Source organism: Carassius gibelio, chromosome A14 (genome assembly GCF_023724105.1).
Source record: "Carassius gibelio isolate Cgi1373 ecotype wild population from Czech Republic chromosome A14, carGib1.2-hapl.c, whole genome shotgun sequence".
Lineage (NCBI taxonomy): Eukaryota > Metazoa > Chordata > Actinopteri > Cypriniformes > Cyprinidae > Carassius > Carassius gibelio.
Window position 1 is genome coordinate 13,424,931 of NC_068384.1, and position 20,351 is coordinate 13,445,281.

Sequence of the window (20,351 nt, forward strand, 5' to 3'; positions counted from 1 at the left end):
TAGCTTCAGAAGAATATCACATTGAAAAGTCTTTGGTTTTGAGTTCCAAGGAAGAAAGTTTGGAACCACATGAATAAATAACGACATGTTAATGACAATTGGCAGCACTGGCAAATAAATCATTTCCATATTTGAATGAACTACTCCTTTAATGGTCCAAGTGAAAACCATGAGATCACCAAAACCAGCTAAAAGCAGCAAATTTTATGAGCAACTCCCTGTAAAATTAGCATGCTTTTATTTTAACATGGTAGTATTTTGCCATGTGCCACCTGATGCCATTGTGCAGTGCCAGCGCACTTATATTCTGTTATAGCATACATGCTGGCTGTCTAAGACCGTGACTGCAAGAATAAGTAACTAAAGTGTTTTGCTGCTTTTGCTACTTCAAATGCCTCTTCTCCGCTTTGTATCTCAACATCTTGAATGCAGCCCATTACGACACATTCTGAATGGGTCAAGAGGCTCTTCACATTCCACTCAAGGCATCACTGTGACCATGGCAACCGGCAGTCCAAGTATCTACATGATCAGCATCAATAATTTCCCTCTATAGCAATAAACAGCACTGGGATCAGCCGTCTGAGCAGGTGGCATCTAAAACCCATCAGTCCGATGAGGACAATCATCCCAACATGAGGCTCAATAGTGCTGTTGGCAGGGGATTGCTGGGTATCTGCATGGTTTAATCAAAATCCAGACACTACATCCAAAAAGAAAGGAGTGACCTGGGAAGACATAATCAACGTCTAAATGCAATGACCTTAATTTATATTGACCATAAAGAGGACGATTTAAATCAAGTAATATTATATAGTGATACATAACAGTGGCATCGTTGACACAGTGAAGGTATCAAATCATTAAGGCATTGTAATTGATTTTAAAATAGCATCAGCTCACATACATTACTAAACATACATTACCAAATAAAAGTTTGGGGTCAGAAAGACATTTAAAAATGAATTCAACTTTTCTTTTTTTCCTTGAGCAGCAAATCAGCATATCAGCAAATCAGCAAATATCAGCGGAAGGATCTTGAGACACTAGAGTAATGACGGCTGTAAATTGAGTCTTGCCATCACAGGAATAAATTACAATTTAATTCAACATATTTAATATAAAGTAGGGGTGTGACGGTTAGTATATAACCGTGAGACCGGCGGTTATAGTTGAACACCGTCATTAGAACTCTATAACCGCCAAAACAGTGTCATTAAAATATTTTTTACAAACATTTTTTATCAAAAATTATTTTCATTTTTTAGATAGGATCATAAGATGCGCAATATATCGGAAGACATGGTTTTTACCACTTAATGAAGTTTTGTAAATCGTCAGAAATGATATTTACCACTTCATTAAATTTTGCTTTGTAGAAAACCTTTCTTAAAAACAAATTTCGTTTCGAACAAATTTTATCTTAATTTTAATAAATGTTTCATCAACCAATTGCATATATTTTAATAAATAAAAAGCAAATATAGCAGACAATGATAACCGTGACATTGAAGCACCAGCGCGCCGCGTTCACTTGCACTGCACTGTGAACTAGAGCGCATCTCATCGTATATGAAACTCAGCGTAGGCCTATGCCTCATACATTAGCATTAAATATCTTTGCTGCATCCTTTCTAGAACAGACAATGGCTTTTAATTTTTTTTTCGGCTCGCATCAGCAAAGCATTGCATCGCCATAGACCGCAAAACAGTCAGTCAGCTAATCAGCGGATGGCGGGCGGGTGCGGCTTGGAAATTTGCTCAAAATACTTTGGCGCGTATGATGAGTTTTGTGACAGATCTCCTAAACGGAGGTCTGAAATCTCTGCCCCTTTACCGATCAGAGCGCGCTCTGACATGGAGTTAACCCACTATCTCCAAGATCAACCAATTGACTCTACGGCAGATCCACTAGCATGGTGGCGAGACAATATGAAACAAATTGAAACACGCTATACGCTCCTCCAACCTGTAATACATTACTGACCCCGTAACCTATGAACGGTAATATTCATAAAAATGCAGAAAACACTCAAATACTGTTCAATTAGTTATTTTTTAATGACACTGGTTCTATTGTATCATCACTTATCAGTACTGAATGTTTTATATTTGTAATTCCCATTCCGCTCGATTTGTCAGCCAACTTGGATTCTAGTGTTTTCTAGTATTGCCTTCTCTGCCTTAGAATTTGGCCAAAAGAAGCTATCTATGCCGCCTACACTTTGAAACAGCCTGCATGTCAGGAGCACACCTACGAGATCTTAAAATCCTATGTAGGCAGCCCACTACATTTTGGGTCAGAGCCAATGTGTTTGGCTGTTTCCCCCATAAATGTAAAAAAATGCCTCAATGTGTACCTGAAAATTATAAATATATATATATATATATTTTTTTTTTTACATTTATGGAGGAAACAATAAATTTGATCAAAACACAGTAGAAACAGTAATATTTAAGAATATTGCCATATACCATTTTCTTTTCACATTTTCTATTGTCAGAATGTATTACTGTGATGGCAAAGCTAAATTTTCAGCCATACTCCAGACTTCAGGGTCACATCCTTCAGAAATCATGTATTCTTTAAAAAAACGGACGGACCCCAAACTATGGAATGGTACTATAACACACAAATATTTGATCATAGATTTCCAAATCAGATTACATCACATCCTATTAATGTTGTGTGTCCATCACAGCATTTTCCATATAACTAGTATAGTTTCCTCCCCATAATGCAAAGTGACAAAGAGGGTGCTATTTTCCAACAAATTATGTTTTTTTGTCAGGCAAAACAATCAGTTGCTATTTTGTTACTCACTCTGCATCCACCCCTTTAAGGAGATCTGCCCTTTTCATGTGCCATGAGCTGTTTAACAATCACCTTAACAATGCACATATACAGCCAAGGAGGACACACGGTGCCTGTCCTGAAGGTCAGCCTTGACCCAGACTGAGCGCTTCAACTAACCTCTTTCTGTCACAGGGCTAGCAAATGGAGGCAGGGGGCCCAGTGGACACAGATCCCATGACAGAGGAAAGGCTGTGTAGCTTGTGGCTGTGGGGAATGATCGAGATTCCTGGGATGATAAACATATGATGAAGCGATGGCCTGTCTTATAGAAGTGAAACAGATATATGAAGATCTCTCAAGACCATAGACACAAGCAACACATACACAGAGAAACGGTACACTGAAAGAAAAAAAAAAAAACTTGCTGCAAAATCTATTTTCACACTGACAAGCTACGCAATATCGCGTTCATTATCGAAGGTGATTCATCTGCAATAATGAACGCGATACTGAGTAGCTTGTCAGTGTTCTACGGTTCTGTCGCGTGACATCCCCACTTTATTATTACTACTATTATTATTATTATTTGTATTATTGGCTTTAATTTTTTATCATTAATAGAACATGCACTATCCACTACATTGAAAACGTCTGGTATAAAAACATTTTTCACTCAGAAATTGCTCATAAAAATCACAAAATGCCCAAAAATCTGTCTACATAGATAAATAAAAGCTCACACAGGTGTGTGTAAATTAACCAGACCAAGAGCAAAAAAATAATTAGCAAGGGAAGCGAACTTGGACAAGCAAAAAAAAAAAAAAAAAGGTCTGCACATTTTAATTAGCCTAAAGTGATTTGTCAACTAGACAGCCAAAGTGAACCGTGAGGTCATGCGTGGCTCTCTAAAGAGGGTGTTACTGCTATTTGTCTCAAGTCTCAAGAAGTATGGCAACATTCCCTGTACTGCATCCAAAAGAGAAACCACTGGTCTGCATTGCAAAAATATACCGCAAAGAATAAGAACAAAGGGAAATGCGGCACGTCTTTATGATCAGACAGCTATGTTAATGTGAGGTCTCGAGTATGCATTGTTAAGCCGGGTCAGCATTATAATTACCACGGGGGCACATGCCAACCTATAGATCACTCAGTGTAGCATTTAAGAGTGTGTCATTGGGTTCCCCGAGCCAACTGTGCTCACACTGCACTGTCCTTGAGACCCTATTGACAGTGCGGCTCTTAAGGGTATTTTTATCCGTAGAACAGCATATAGCACCAGGTGGAGTCTTTACAAACAAAAACAAGGTCACTAGCATTAGCAACTGAATATACAGTCAGCGACAGCCGGCTTGGTCCCAACAGTTATGGTTACAGCTGTCAAGATAAATTTTCAAAATATATCCAACAATGTAAAGACAGAATGATACACTTCATAATGGTGTCAACAAACCTATTTTTGTATGCTTGAGGCAGGCTACATCTAAACCGTTCATTGATCTGGTGACATTTAATATTTCCTCAATGCTGTCCCCAGTGTGCATATCCGATGCTAAACAACAGATTAAACTGCCAATGTAAAAACCTCGCCATGAACCCATGTAGTCAAATGCAGCTCAGAAAGAGGAAAGCTGGAAGCATGTGAATGGGCTTAGCATCATGTCTTTAACTGGCAGCTCTAATCCTATAAGAACAAAAGCAGAGAGTCGCATCAAGCAAATAAAAAAGACAGAAGCACTCCAGACACCACTGCTGCCTTACAGGCAGACTGTCATGAGTGACTTCAGCTTTAAAGTGGCAAAATTTCTCAGTTTGGAGAGGTCTAACAATAAATGTTCACTGGTGTGGAAAAAAAGCTGCGCTGTGAAGAGCTTAATCACTGAGGGTGTATTTATGCTAACTGCTAATGCTAATCAGATGCAGGCTTCAATGACATCATCTTCCGCGGTGTGTCATTCATGAATATTAACAGCCTGCTAGCCATCACATATCAACCAAATATATGTGGCCAGCTCAACGAACATGGGTTTTTCAAATCTTGATGCTAGTATCTACAGTGGTGTGGCAGTTTGACTGTACTATGCCAGTTCAAATACAAAGCAATCTAATGACAAAGCATGAACTGCAACAATGCCCTTATTTTACACATTTGTTCAGTAATTTGCTTATTATATATAGACAAGATTTTGAAAATGACACTAGGAGGCACTATCACTTTTCTTAATAAGTTAAGAGTACACAGTTATTGGTCATGCTTATAATCTCAAAACAGCTAAATATTAGCTGGTATAGCTGTTTATAACTGACCTTTCTGACTCCAATGCCCTTTGTCTGAAGCAACATTTGAAGGCACTTCTATGTAACCTGATATGTCTACTTTTTTTTCTTTTTCTTTTTTTTTTTTGATAATTTAGATATAACTAAATGTAAATTATTTTAAGACTTTTCGGTGCCCACAATGGAAGTTTGCTGAGGCCCCCTATTGGCCCCCAGACCCCTTGTTGATAACCACTAGTTTATAATTGACATTTTCAGATCATTTGCCAAAATTTGCCGCTTCTAAGTAAAAAATTACAAAAAGAAACATTTTCTCACAAAAAAAAAAAAAAAACCTTGGCACACAGAGTTGAAGTTGAGTGGGAGTCAAAAAGATTTTTTTTTTTTTTTTTTTTTTTTTATCATCTTCACATACACTGCATCCAATTTCATATAGAAATACCCTTAAACACACACTGTCCTCGTCTGTCAAAATGTGTAATTCACGGGAATAAACACACCGGCCTTGTCAGTCTATGTGAAAGTAAATCAGCAGGAGGCGAGCTTTTCTGTGTAGCATGTGTGATTAAACTGCAGCAGTCTACAGACATTTATTCTGACAACCAAGCAGCTGGTACACTGACACATCAGATGCTGAAACTGATCTGGGTTTCATCCAACCCCTTAAATGGGGTGTACATATACCGCTAGGATGCGTTTCTTTTGAAAGCATGCACTAATGATTGAAAGGAAATGGGAAAACTGAAATAAATATCTCGCAATGGCCTATAAGAGAGACAAAAACAGGAAGTGATGACAAGGCAGACGGTGCTAGGTCTCAGTTCTGCTCGAACACCTCCTGCTGTCGAGTCAACACCTTTCGAGCTGTGTTTGTTCCCGCGCCGTTAGTGCAGCGCTAGCGACTGGAGAGCTGGTCCTGCCAGAGGCTGCATTATTCATGCTGTAAATACGTGTGAATAATTAACAGTCTGTCCACTTCACTGTCGAGTCAAGAGTCGTTCTGAGACACAGCTGAAGCAGCTACCATGTCTGGATGCTGTGTCTGCTGAAAACACTTTTCTGAGATCCCTTACTATTGTACGTACAGCTGTGATGAACAGAAATGCATGCTCAGTATTCATGTATTATGCTGACAACCTAGCAATATTCATAAGGATGAAGCTGCAAGCAAAAACATATGAAATAATGGTCTCAAATTTTTAAACCTGCCTCTTTAATATGACACATGAACGACAGACGAATCTGCTTTTTTTTAACCAGTGCATATGTGGCTGTTAGAGGGCAGGACTGATTTACGTAACCCATACATGTGAAAGCAACAAAGAAATATGGATTATACATGGATATTTAAAAAAATAATCCAGTTACACTTATTTTGGTTTAACAAGAAGAGAATTTACGCAAATGATAAATTCACTTTCAAATAAATATTTCCTGATAATTTACTTACCCCCATGTCATCCATGATTACATATTTATTTTTTCAGTCGAAAAGAAATTAAGGTTTTTGATTAAACTAATTAAGGTTATATTTTCATTTAAATAAGTTTGTGTTTTTTATTATTAGTTTTTTATATATTTCTAAATAATTTTATTTTTAGTGTTTGATTTATTTCAGTTAATAATTTTGGTACTTAAAGTTGTTTCAGTTAAAGGCAACATTTCATTAAATATTTACATTTATATTTCAGCTTCATTTGAAACATCCAAAACTTGTTTTAATATTTGGGATGATATGCTGATTCTCAACTATATTTTAAACTGTTCTTTTTATCCACATTTGGAGCCATTTTAGTCCATGACATTTCATTCGTATCTTATCACCAATCATATCTTTTGGTTTGTGGCCATAAAGTTTCAAATAAGATGCAATTAGAAGTACCTTTCACTAAACAAAGCATTATTACAGCAAAATTTACTGGATCATCCAAAAATATGCAGTCACAGATGTTAAAACCATTCGATGTTTAATTGTTAAAAAAAGAAAATATTTCTCTGTCAGTAAACTACCGTAACCACATCAATCTTTGACAGAACAGCAAAGAAAGTGTCTCATTAATGGGCCAGACATCTGTGAGCATCACCATCATCACGCAGCAGAACATACGCGTTAAATAATGCAGAACAAGGAGGCGGAAGCCAGCGAGGACGGCGATGAGAAGATGTGCTGTTAAAACGCCTCCTTCCAAAAACAAGACTTTTTGCTCCCAGCATTCTTTTGAACTAGCGTTACATCAATGACTAGCTGCCTTCATTATTATTTCACTGTTTCCAGGAGCTTTCCTGGATCAGATCAAGTGAGAAAGATGAAGAGAAGAATTCAAATGAGGAGATTTTAATAAATGTCATGCAGTGAGACAAAGAACAGAGTTAGCACACAAACCTGATATAGAAAGTGGAAAGTAAAAAAATAAATAAAAACATCACAGTGCAAATACTTTATTTTAAGAATTATTAATAAACAGCCAATATGTAAATAGTATGCATAATAAGCATATTAATAGAATATTGGCTGTTTATTAATACTTATAAAATACATTTTGATGCCTTATTCTGCATGACCATATTCTAGATCCCTTAACCCAAGCCAATACCTAAACTTAACAACTATCTTACTAGATAATAATAAGCAGCAAATTAGGAGTTTATTCAGGGAAAAGAATAAGTCAATAATGACTATAATGTGTTCCCTATTCTACAGTGTTACTATCACGGTCTGACATGTTAGAGAACTTCAGCCTTATCGTGTGTGTGTGTGTGTGTGTGTGTGCGCGCAATCGCTGACTGACGGTTAATAAAATGTCATGAAAATAAAAATTTCCCGTGGTCACATTTATGTCTAATAAAGTGGACGTTTATTTTTCTGCTGCAAAACAAGAACTGAACTGATGCTGGAAAACTTATGGCCAGATCACATTAGAAAGACATTATCTGTGCCCTTTCATCAGTGATAAGGCACTGTAACACAAAGCGAGATCTGTCCCAGTGGCCCGAAACCACACTGATAGATGGTCCTACATAACGGTTCAAACAACGAGGAGCTCTAAAAACCAACACTCAACCACACCACAGCACTCCTCGACTGGGATTAATGCCAAACATCCAGCAGAAGTGCACATGCTCGCTCAGCGTCAAACAACTCAAAGATTTCTATTCCTACCCGTCATATTACATAACGGTGTTCAAAGATTTATCTTGGCAAGATCCGCTCAAGAAGAGAGGAGAGATAAAAGCACATTTTTGAACTTTTTAAAGGGACAGTTCATCTAAAAAAAGAAAACCATCCTAATGTTGTTCTTGCACCAGGTTATATTTTCTGTCTTAATAGTACGTTTACTCCATCCTAAGCTCCAAAAATAACAATAGAATACTATAAAAGTGCAATAAAAGCCACCTACATGACACATGCCTATATTCCAAGACTTCTAATAGTTTTGTTTGAGGAAAAGACCAAATTTTAAGCTGGTTTTCAATAATAATGTTTTATTATTATAAATAATAATAATTTGTGTAATAATTATCTTTACAAAGCTAGTGTATGACTTCAGAAGATCTAGAATATAATGAGATACATAGACTTATTTCATTAAGGTTTATTTTTTTATTATTTATAATAGATTTTATATTATTTCAGTCACCATCAACTTGGACAACAGAAGTTGTGATGTTATGAAGAAATATATAGTGTTATCTCAGTATGTATTAATATTTTGAATATTTTGCTTTTATTTTTATATTTCAGCTTTTATTTTAATTTTAATTTGATTAATTTTTAGTTTTTTTAGTTTTTGGTTTAATATTTTTATTTATTTTTTATTTTTTTGCAGCTTTATTTTCTGTATTTTTCTTTTTTCTTTTACATTTTGAATCTTATTTTTATATTTTATTCAATTAAAGAAAACCATTTGTAATAATTTTAGCTGTGAGTTAACAACACTGAGGAAAAAATAAAGGTGAGAAACCAAAAAAAAAAACTGACTAAAGAATAAGATTCTGCACAAATTAATACACATCCTAATGTGGAAGGGCTCTGTAAGGTCCTTTGTTTCAGACACATCATCGCTGTGCTCTTCTGACACATAACTTCATCAACATATAGCAGATGGGATAATTGGATAAAACGGACTTGAGATACGGAAGGGCACGCTGTTCTTTCTCTCCCCCGACAATTAAATGAACAATCAGCGATGCTGACACAAGCGGAACAACGTAACTCGGCTGAGTTCTGATGATGTAGCACATCCCGGGCAGCGGAGGGGAGCGAGTCTTAGTTAGGAGCCAAGGGCTTCGTACAGTGTTGCGTCAACAGTGTTGTTTCCGAGCCAGTCTTTTCAGCTGAGCTCCTTTCCCCACACCCTTCAACTCTTCAAGAGAAAAATCTCTACCACTACTGGCCCATGTTTAGGCAATGACAATAGTGGATCAACTGAATTCTTTCTCTCTTCTAGTCCACTCGGTTGCTGGGGAACTCGGAGACAAAGAGCTGCTTTTCTGAGCATTCAAAGTATTTGGCTGCATATTTTAGGTCTGTGGGGTCCACAGTGCTCCTCCTCTGAACACAGTGAGCCACAGAATATAAATTGGAGGAGAAATACTTGTAAAAGAAAACTCTGGACTAACTAAAGCGTTGTGCGGCAATGTATCCTGAAAATGCAGAGCAGCACAGATGTAGACTGGAAACAAATTTGCTTATGAGGTATGGCGGCGTTGTGAAAACCAGCCTGTGGTTGTTGTTTTCAATGCGACATTGTTCAGGAAAGAGAAAGGAATATAAACACACATTTGCATGCTTCCACCTCTATTCAACTATATATGTAAGCGCTTTGAGTGCCTAGAAAAGTGATATAAAAATGTAAAGAATTAAAAGGACTAATGATGTAGGTTTCACAAACAAATCATTCTTTAAAATCTATACAACTTATTTTAATATATAACAGTATTTATTATAAGCAACAGCATCATGAAAGTAACATTAAATAACAAAAGTATGTTTATAAATAAACTCAACTAGTAAAATAGTTTAATCTGTCTTTAAAACAAACCAATTCACAAAAGGCATTCTTTTAAAATTATTCTTTTAATACATAAAAATGGTGAAAGACTCGAGACTCAAATAACCAGGTGAACACAACTCAGTATTGACCAATAATTTTGCACGCACACTGACTGCTTATTTTTATGTACTTCTTTATTTCTTTTTAGTATCAACTTCATTGTCATGAACTGGATTAGGAAATGTTGCAACCTTTATATAATGCATGCACTATATAAAGCTGTTTTCGAAGAACTGAGCAAAACAAAGGAATTGTACTACAGTTGGCTATGAACATATTTTGTTGTTGTTGAGTGGTTTCCCTCATTTCCAATTGTTCCCTTAATTAGTCAACAAAGTGCTCACTTTCCTGTTTACACAGTAATCGTGTAATAGCACCCTGGAAGCCTGCAGCGAAGGTGTCTGAAGAACACATCATGCTATTTCAGACTGCATCCTCGGGATGTTGGCCCACAATTGAATTTAAAAAGGGAAACTGATGTCACTGTTTCCCTGGAGCTTTTTTAAGGACCTGTCTAGCTTATGGGAACTATTTAGAATTTAAAAACAACATTGATACATTCAATAATTTCATTAATCACTCAAATTTAAAGAAACAGTTTGGACTTTAATTTACCATCTCATGTTCTTCCAAACTGTTTGACTTTCTCTTGAGTGGAACACGAAAAGAGAAATTCTGAAGGACATTCACAACACATCACAACCAGAGACTGTCAAGCTAAAAATCTTAAAAAAGGGAAAAAACAACACATATTATAAAAGAAAAATAAATCTAGAAGTAGCTCTTGAATCTCAATTGCACTTTTGAGATTTTTACTTGAGAAAACATGCATTTTCATCTGTTTCTTAGCTTTCAAAAGGCTTCAGAAGACATAGTATATTGAACACAAGTATTAGTTTTATGGTGCATTTTATCATTTTTACAGTGCATTTTGGATTTTGACAGCCTCCAGTCAATAAATGGGAAAAAGAAGTATAAACATGCTGCTAATATTCTCCTTTTGTAACTCACACATATCAAAACCTGCCTTGACTTCATTAATAATGTCTGTCTTGGTTACGTAAATGTCATTTTCGCTAAAATAGCCTTTAAACTTTAATGTTTCCTACTGAACAAGTCCAAGTGGAGTACAGTAAGTAACTCCTCAACATGACAGAATAATTACAATGATGCTGATTATTTGTGACAAGCGCTGGTTGATTTCCCCAGGGGTCCACTGTACTGAAACCGAACTGGTGACACAAAGCTGAGGGGGCCCACACAAGGAGGGGTCCGTCCCAATGAAAAGCTGCCCTATTTCGCTCTTACTACAACCACAAGCGGCTCTCATTAGCATTATGCCAAACGAACACTGATGCAGATTTAAAAAGCTATCCATTAGACATCACTGGTGATTATGCTAAAGAACAATATGCTCTTGACACAAAAGCGCAGTGTGAGGTGGACACGTCTACAATTGCGCTCGGACGCCCATGTATCAGGAAGCAGAGATGGCAGTCATGAGCAAAAGCCGATAATCACAGATGTGTAATACGATAGCGTAAGGTGATATAACAGAGCGTATGAATAAAACAAACAGCTTTAAACAACGAGTGAGCCTTTACTACTTAATCACATGCCATAAACACTCATATCCGGGATTTATCAGCTGCTACTGGAGAGCTTTCAGTTCTGAGATATTAGCGGTGGACCTTGTCACTGTGCGGATGATTATGAGCTGCTATTGTAAAGAAAATCTGGATTACGTACACAGCAGAGGTTTGTGACGGGGCCAACAGGAGGGCTTTTCTGCTCGCCTGTTCCTAACCTAGTTCAAAGCTTTCTACTGATCAAATACAAACAGGCCAGTGAAGATGGGCTTAAGCTAATTGGTTTTATTAGACATAGGGGATTAGGACAAAAATAGGCACACAATAATGCTTAGTGTGACAGGGCAAAGCTTACCAAACAAGATCTTAGACCACTAACTTAGTGTCACATTATCTTTAAGCTAGAAAACAAGCAAAAAAAAGGTGCACAGAAGGAACCATGCAAGCAGGATGCTGCTGATACTTAGCACAAAAAGATCCATCTAGCTGTGTAGGCCACCTTTCTGTCCTCATATAGAGTGATTTGTCAGAACGGTGGGAAAACGGATGCAAAAAAGTCACCCTGATCCAGCTACCTTTCAAAATTCTCATTTTAAGCTTCATCAAATTTCCAGAAAAGACATAGTGCAAGCGGCTTCAATCATATCCAATGCATTAGGCTTCCTATTTGAGTTACCTAATGAGTCATTTTTACCTCGTGTTATATAGATTGTTCAAAAGTTAAGGGTCAGATTTTGTAATGCTTTGAAAAAGAATGTGTCTCACCAAGACAGCATTTATTTGATAAGAAATGCAGTGAAATATAGTTTACCATGTTATCTGTTCCTATGATGCAGCCATTACTCTAGTCTTCAGTGTCACGTGACTCTTCACAAATCAGTCTAATACACTGCTTTTCTGCTCATGAAACATTTCTTATTATCATCAATGCTGAAAACAGACGTGCTCCTTAATACTGTTGTTTAATACAAACCCGATTCCAAAAAAGTTGGGACACTGTACAATTTGTGAGTAAAACAGGAATGGAATAATTTACAAATCTCATAAACTTATATTTTATTCACAATAGAATATAGATAACATTTCAAATGTTGCAAGTGAGTCATTTTGTGCCAAATATTGGCTCATTTTGGATTTCATGAGAGCTACACATTCCAAAAAAGTTGGGACAGGTAGCAACAAGAGGCCAGAAAAGGTAAATGTACATATAAGGAACAGCTGGAGGACCAATTTGCAACTTATTAGGCCAGCTGGCAATATGATTGGGTATAAAAAGAGCCTCTCAGAGTGGCAGTGTCTCTCAGAAGTCAAGATGGGCAGAGGATCACCAATTCCCCCAGTGCTGCAGCGAAAAATAGTGGAGCAATATCCAAAAGAGTTTCTCTGAGAAAATTACAAACATTTTAAAGTTATCATCATCTATAGTGCCTAATATCATCCAAAGATTCAGAGAATCTGGAACAATCTCTGTGCGTAGGGGTCACGGCTGGAAAACCATACTGGATGCTCGTGATCTTCGGGCCCTTAGATGGCACTGCATCACACTGCATCACACGCTACTGTAATGGAAATCACAACATGGGCTCAGGAATACTTCCATAAAACATTGTCGGTGAACACAATCCACCGTGTCATTTGTCATTGCTGGCTAAAACTCTATAGGTCAAAAAATAAGCCATATCTAAACATGATACAGAAGTGCAGGCGTTTTCTCTGGGCCAAAGCTCATTTAAAATGGACTGTGGCAAAGTGGAAAACTGTTCTGTGGTCAGACAAATCAAAATTTGAAGTTCTTTTTGGAAAACTGGGACGCCATGTTATCCAGACTAAAGAGGATAAGGACAACCCAAGTTGTTATCAGCGCTCAGTTCAGAAACCTGTATCTCTGATGGTATGAGGTTGCATGAGTGTGTGTGGCATGGGCAGCTTACACATCTGGAAAGGCACCATCAATGCTAAAAGATATATCCAAGTTCTAGAACAACATATGCTACCATCCAGACTTCGACTCTTTCAGAGAAGACCTTGTATTTTCCAAAATGACAATGCCAGACCACATGCTGCATCAATTACAAAATCATGGCTGCATAGAAGAAGGATCAGTATACTGAAATGGCCAGCCTGCAGTCCAGATCTTTCACCCATAGAAAACATTTGGCACATCATAAAGAGGAAGATTCGACAAAGACAACTGAGCAACTAGAAGGCTGTATTAGACAAGAATGGGACAACATACCTATTCCTAAACTTGACCAAATCATCTCCTCAGTCATCAGACGTTTGCAGACTGTTATTAAAAGAAGAGGGGATGCCACACAGTGGTAAACATGGCCTTGTCACAACTTGAGATGTGCTGATGCCATGAAATTTAAAATCAACTTATTTTTTTATTCTCTGATGAACAGGACGTTCAAAAGAACAGCATTTATTTGTCCCTAAACTTTTGATTTGTAGCATAAATGTGAAATAGCTGTTCTTGCACTCATGCCAGAAAATAAAAACGAAAGCATTTGGATTTTACTAGACATTACTACAAAGTTTTGCTATATCCAGGTATGTATTTTGGACATACTGTTCACCCCTTAACAAGCCCCTATAAGCCCCAGCTAAATGCTGTACTACTGTGTAAATGTACCTCGAACTCATCTGTAACAGTTTCTGCCATCAGTGTCCATGAGGCAAACAAAAGTACACATTATCTCAGCTTACAGAAATGAAGAGCAGAGCTGACGAGAAGCTGCTCTAAACCTGGTGAGCTGAGGTGAGGCATCATTTCACCAATCTAAGGTGCACCTGGGAAAATCAGTCTGTCTAGTCTGGATACTAGAAGACTGACATCACATGAAGAACCCACCCATAGGTTCATCCCAGGTGAACAATCACCCAAGGTACAACACAGCTCTTCCATCCCCATGCAAGAGGGTAGAATAAAAGTCAAACCATCAGAGATTTCAGTAAGAATTTGATTATTCTGGATTAGTTAGCACCAGTGGTGTGTCATTGTTAGTTCTTGGCACTTGTAATGACACTGAAAATGTGACTAACCACATTTCACATATACATACATATATACATACACACACACACACACATATATATATATTAGGGCCGGGACTCGATTAAAAAAAATAATCTAATTAATTAGAGGCTTTGTAATTAATTAATTGAAATTAATCGCATTTTAATCGCATATAAATATTTGACCTGAGAATAGTGAGAAGTAATTTTTTTTCACATGGATTTATAGTATACCATTGAATAATGACTGAATACATAAGCTTAAGCAACAAAATATTGTTTATTTTTGTTCAACCAAGTCTAGCAGACCAGTGCAATTTTTGCCATGAAGTGTAGCAATAGCATATTTAGAAACAATTTAGAAATCGTACATTTCAGAAATTCAGGAAGCTTATAGGTGCTGGAACCTTCTGTAAAGTGTTTTTTAAGTAAAACACAATACTGTCAATTACATTCAGAACATTGTAAACACTGACTATTAGAAAACATCTCTCTGTTGCTTCAGAGGCCATAACATACTAAGTCCAGCTCTCAATAACCTTGGCCAAAACAATAAAGAGTTCAACATAAACTGTTGCACCAACAAAATAATACATAGTTCAACATAAAGTGTAAAGTCCACGCTAGCTGCTATATGTTTTGCGTTGAGGTGATACTTGAGGCTCGATGTGCTTCAGTGATATGCGAACGCTAGTTGGTGCTTCAGTATAATCGGTCCGGCGACACTCATCCAGTGAGAAAGGTTCCGCGGTGCAAAAATAAGTTATTAAAAATGCGGAATTTTTTTTTCTGTAATTAATTAATCTTAGTTAACGCGTTATTTATATATATATACATACACACACACACACACACACACAAAATACAGGACAAATCAGATTGGATATCACGTTTGTGGACACTGGCCTACATACTGAAAGAAGGGAGCTTTTGTAAACAAACCTTAGCACACTGCAGATAATCAGGTAATTAATCAGCTAATGTGTTGGTCTACATTCACCGTTGCTAACATGGTATAGGACAGGCAGGATTACTACAGTTAAAGCTACCTTTAAACACTGATCTCAGACCAGTTGTGTAGTTTCTCCACTAATACACATAGCCAGGATTTAATTTCAGAGGAGCTAGTCCCAGATTAGTTGCCATCAGGCCACTTTTACCCAGAGCAGACTAGCTATTTCAATACACGGTGGCATTGTACCATCAGCACCCTTGAAATCTGTCTGCATGTTTTCCTTCTTTCTTTCTATCAGACAGAATGTCTTTGGTAACTGCTGCTATGTGTTTGAGAGATGCACTAAAATTTCTGCAGCCTTGACATTTCTGTCATGCAACTGAAGGTTTGTCTGGGCTTTTTGTTTGTTAGAGTCCTATGGGAGATATAAGCAATAATAGAATAAAAAAACACAGTACACAACCACCAATGCACTGAGCTGTACTGCCATACCTCATTGAAGGATCCCACAAGCAACAACGAACTAAATTAATCTCAAAAACATTACAATTACCTTACTGTTAATAATTAAAAACAGTGTACAAGCACCTGAGATATGTTCACAGTTCAGGAAAGGGAGGGTTCTAACAGAAATACAAATTCTGTCATCATTCACCCTCAAGTTGTTTCAGTCCCTTATAGGTTTCATTCTTCGGTTGAACACACTTACAAAAAAAAAAAAAAAAAAGAGGTCATCCATACTATCAAGTCATTGGCTACAGTCAACTAGTTGGTTACCGATATTCTTCAATCTTTTTCTTCAACAGAAGACAGAACAACATAAGTGTCTTTACATTTTTGGGTAAACTGACCTTTAAGAGTTTTGGAAAACCCTTAGCTTAGCTTAAATATGAGCAGTAACAATAGCAATACTTATACTAAGTAAAGCATGATGTGCATATCACAATTATCATAATGTGGAAAGCTATATCATGAGATATATTCAGAGATCTCTGTGCATTTTGTCTGCAGCTTCAGAGTGAGAGGTTTCATCCATAGAGGAAGATCACAGAAAGAGATCCTAACAAATGGATCAGAGGAGAGAAGATCAAAGAGATCCGCTGTAAGCGTGGATGAGGATGAGTCTCCTCTGACACAAGAAGCCCAATCCTAGGATCAAAAGAACCACCAGAAGGGACATGGGCCGCCAACCACTACTCATGCCCAAGTAGTGTATTTAAATCTCTCCCTACACCCCAAGACACCCATTCATATTCATGAATGACCCCATTTCACTCTTGTTTCGACTTGAGCTTGTATTAAGGATGTTGGAAACAGAATTGAGAGTCAAGAAATGGTTCTTTTTCATATATTTATTAATAATACTGGAAAGGAATTTTCATGGCGTTCAGTTTTCACTGATTGCATACAACAACAAAAAAAGTCAAAATGATTCACAAGCCATTCGTGTGGCACAAGCCATTTGGGTTTGAATCGGTCTAGTGACTCACTAACACTATCGGGTCAGAGCTGTTCTTACTGTAACTTACATCAAGTCCAGCTGGAAATAAAGCAATACAGTTAATGGAATTGATGAGGAACCAGAATCATTGAGTAGAATCTAGTTGGAAAGCAGAATGATATGATCAGAACAAAAGTCACTAAACAAGCAGGTGTGGTTTTTCATAACTCTTATCAATATTCTACAAGCAGTCTATTTCTCTGCAAAATCTCAGAAGCAAGCAATTGGGCCTCTTACCTTTGAACAGTAGAAGAATTTCCATTAGCAGACAACTAGCGCATAACAGGTAAAACACAAATGTGACGAACTGTAGCTTGTGATGAGCCTTTTTTAAAAGTTTGTTATTAAATTAACCACGTGATAACCACTGGAGCATTCAAATATTGCATTCCATGTCACTGGATGAGCTTATTAGACTCTTCTACCAAAACTAAAAAGGACGCACAGAGTCAAATGCTGTTGGTCCAGTAACTGGAGTGGAAGGCTCTAGTGAAAACAATTATTTTGCCTTCCAAATACTTTAGTGATATTCCCACTTCAGCCATTCCTCATATTTTGCTTTTGAAGAAACAAAAGAACCCAGTGGCTGGCCGATTTTAACATAAGCCAAGCAGGGTCTATCTCAGAAGTCAATGACAGAGGAGAAGCAAGACGTGCCACATGATCTGGTATTAACGCGACAGTTGTCATCATTTGTTTATGTTCTCCAGCCAGTCTGTCTATTCTTCCTCTGTAAACGGAGATATCATTGAAACCATTCTTTGTTTGCATACGTTTATGTATGTACAGTATGTGTCCAAGCACTTCTGTCAAGACAATGACTCCCATTCATCACGTGACTTCACTTGGCAAAGAAGACTAAGACAATGATATGTAATAATCAGAAACAGAGAAAAGCAGACAAAACCATGTTTAGGCAGCGAGGATGGCCAGAAACATTTTATAAGATTTAATGGTTTTGTAAATAAAAATATATCACAACTTTCGCATTGCTGTAATGAGATGTTTATTTTAAGGACCAGTTCTAACTATTAACTAGTAGATTGTTAGCATGCATATTACTAGAATATTGGCTGTTTATTAGCACTTATAAAGTACATAATGATGCCTTATTCTGCATGACCATATATTAGATAATTTAACCCAACCCAATACCTAAACTAACAAACTATTAATAAGCACCAAACTAGGAGTTTGTTGAGGGCAAACTCTTAATTAACGCTGAATATGTGTTCCCTTATCTAAAGTGTTACCAATATTTTTTAACAGGCATAATCTAAGCGATCCTTGACAAAGATTCAACCATATGCCTCTGCTCTTAAAAGAATTCAGAAGACACCAGCAGCTCACTGACTCACATGTATATAAACATAGCTTCATTAGTAAAGATTAAAAAGATTTGTTTTTTTAACAAACAAGAAAAAGGATTTCTTAAGCTCTGTCCAGCTCTTACAACCCTCTGATGCACTTCCTCTCACTGTGAAAGGAAGGAAGGAGTCTGCCTGGAAGGAAACCATCAGTCCAGGATGACCAGTTTGTTGGCATCAGAGAAAAAGAAAACAGCCAAATCTCCTGGATTTGTCAAGGATTATATTTAGCTTGTTCGTTTACCTAATACTCACTATGTGGCTTTTAGGAACAATAAGAGATGTGCCCTCTGCAAAAAGTCTCATCAGGCTGTTTATGGTCTCCTTGACCCCTGCATATCATCTGCTTTTGAAAATACCATCCCAAAGGCTGTAGAAGCCAGTATTCCCCCACATCGCCTATACCAACTGGGGAATTGTCCCATTAAGATCTACACCAACCATCAGCAAGTTAATGCAAAGCACTGAGGTTTTTGCCATTAAGCCATAATGAGCTTCAAGCTCCATTAGAATAGCCAGTGACATTCCCTAAAAAAAATCTTTACACTTAAAGGATGTCTTATAGCCCACTTCATAGAACAGCTTCTTTCAGTCAGCATGAACTGACTGAGATTACATCATGCTATATTCTGTGAACATGCAAGTAACTGTTTCAATTGTGAACTTAAGGTGTGGTGCATTTTGGTTTCAGGGGTTTCACATACATGCATGCTGGACGCTCAGGCCGAAGTATTGGGATAGCTGAATAAAGGCCAACTCTGAAGTGACCCGAGATGGTTTAAAGGCTTCATCAATCAATGGGAGCAGACATGGAATATCACGTAATCTCTAGGATATGCAGCTGCACAGAGTTGCATTCACTAATGAATACCATACTGACCCTCAAGTGCCTCGATTGTCTGTAATGCTTAAATCCAGGTACAAGCAACTCAAAGCATGAGCAGATGTGACTGTGAAATAATTATTTTAGTTCATTGGGGAACAATCAGTTTGTTACATCTTGGAGCCCAATCTGATGTAGAAGGCTTAATGAGCAAACATGTTTATTTCTACACAACAGGAACTTTGTGAGATTATAAGATTATCGTGTGATTAATAGCATGCATATGTGAAGCAGACCGGCTGGTTTGCTATTATTCATGTATAAAAGTGAACTCAAGATTTATACACTGACTGAGCTGCTTACAATATTTTCAGCAAAACACACATAATCTTTAGGAGAATCTTCGTAACCCATTAAAGTGGAAAACCGGGGGCTAAATCAAATTAAGCAGAAGGGAAGAAGAATCTTATCGCTTATTTTCTCTCTGACAGCCTCTCACCCTAAAGTGCCCCGACACATTATTTCATTAGTATTGATTGGTGGTGTTTGGTTTGTGAACAAATCTTTAAAGTGAACAAATCATTCATGTTCACTTCCATCCACTGACTAATTTTTCGCTCTCCGAAATTGTGACTGCTTTCAAAAACTGACTATAGAAAGAGTTATAGATATAGATATACAGCATTGCTGTGGGGGCTGTGAATGAGCATTTAACTGTTTTGTTATTTAATGGTTTTGTTTGTGAACAACCTAAATTAACTCACAATATTTCAATAACTGAATGAATGCACATCCAGCAATTATCAATTATTTTGGTAGCACCCCCCAAATATTTTATGCGCATCATACTGTCTGTTCATTCGTGATGTTCATCTATTTTGTTGAAGAAATGTTTTGTTCATTCTGTGCCGCACCGAGAATCGTGATTTATTCAAACACGGTTTCCTTCACGAACAAAAGACGAATAATT

The 20,351-nt window shown here is 37.2% G+C and overlaps 1 protein-coding gene across 9 annotated transcripts in view; it reads right to left on the minus strand.

Moving 5' to 3' along the window:
- The window catches only part of LOC128027564 (rap guanine nucleotide exchange factor 2), a 101,734-nt gene that overhangs the window by 79,877 nt on the left and 1,506 nt on the right, over positions 1-20,351 (minus strand). The gene's annotated exons all lie outside the window — the stretch shown is intronic.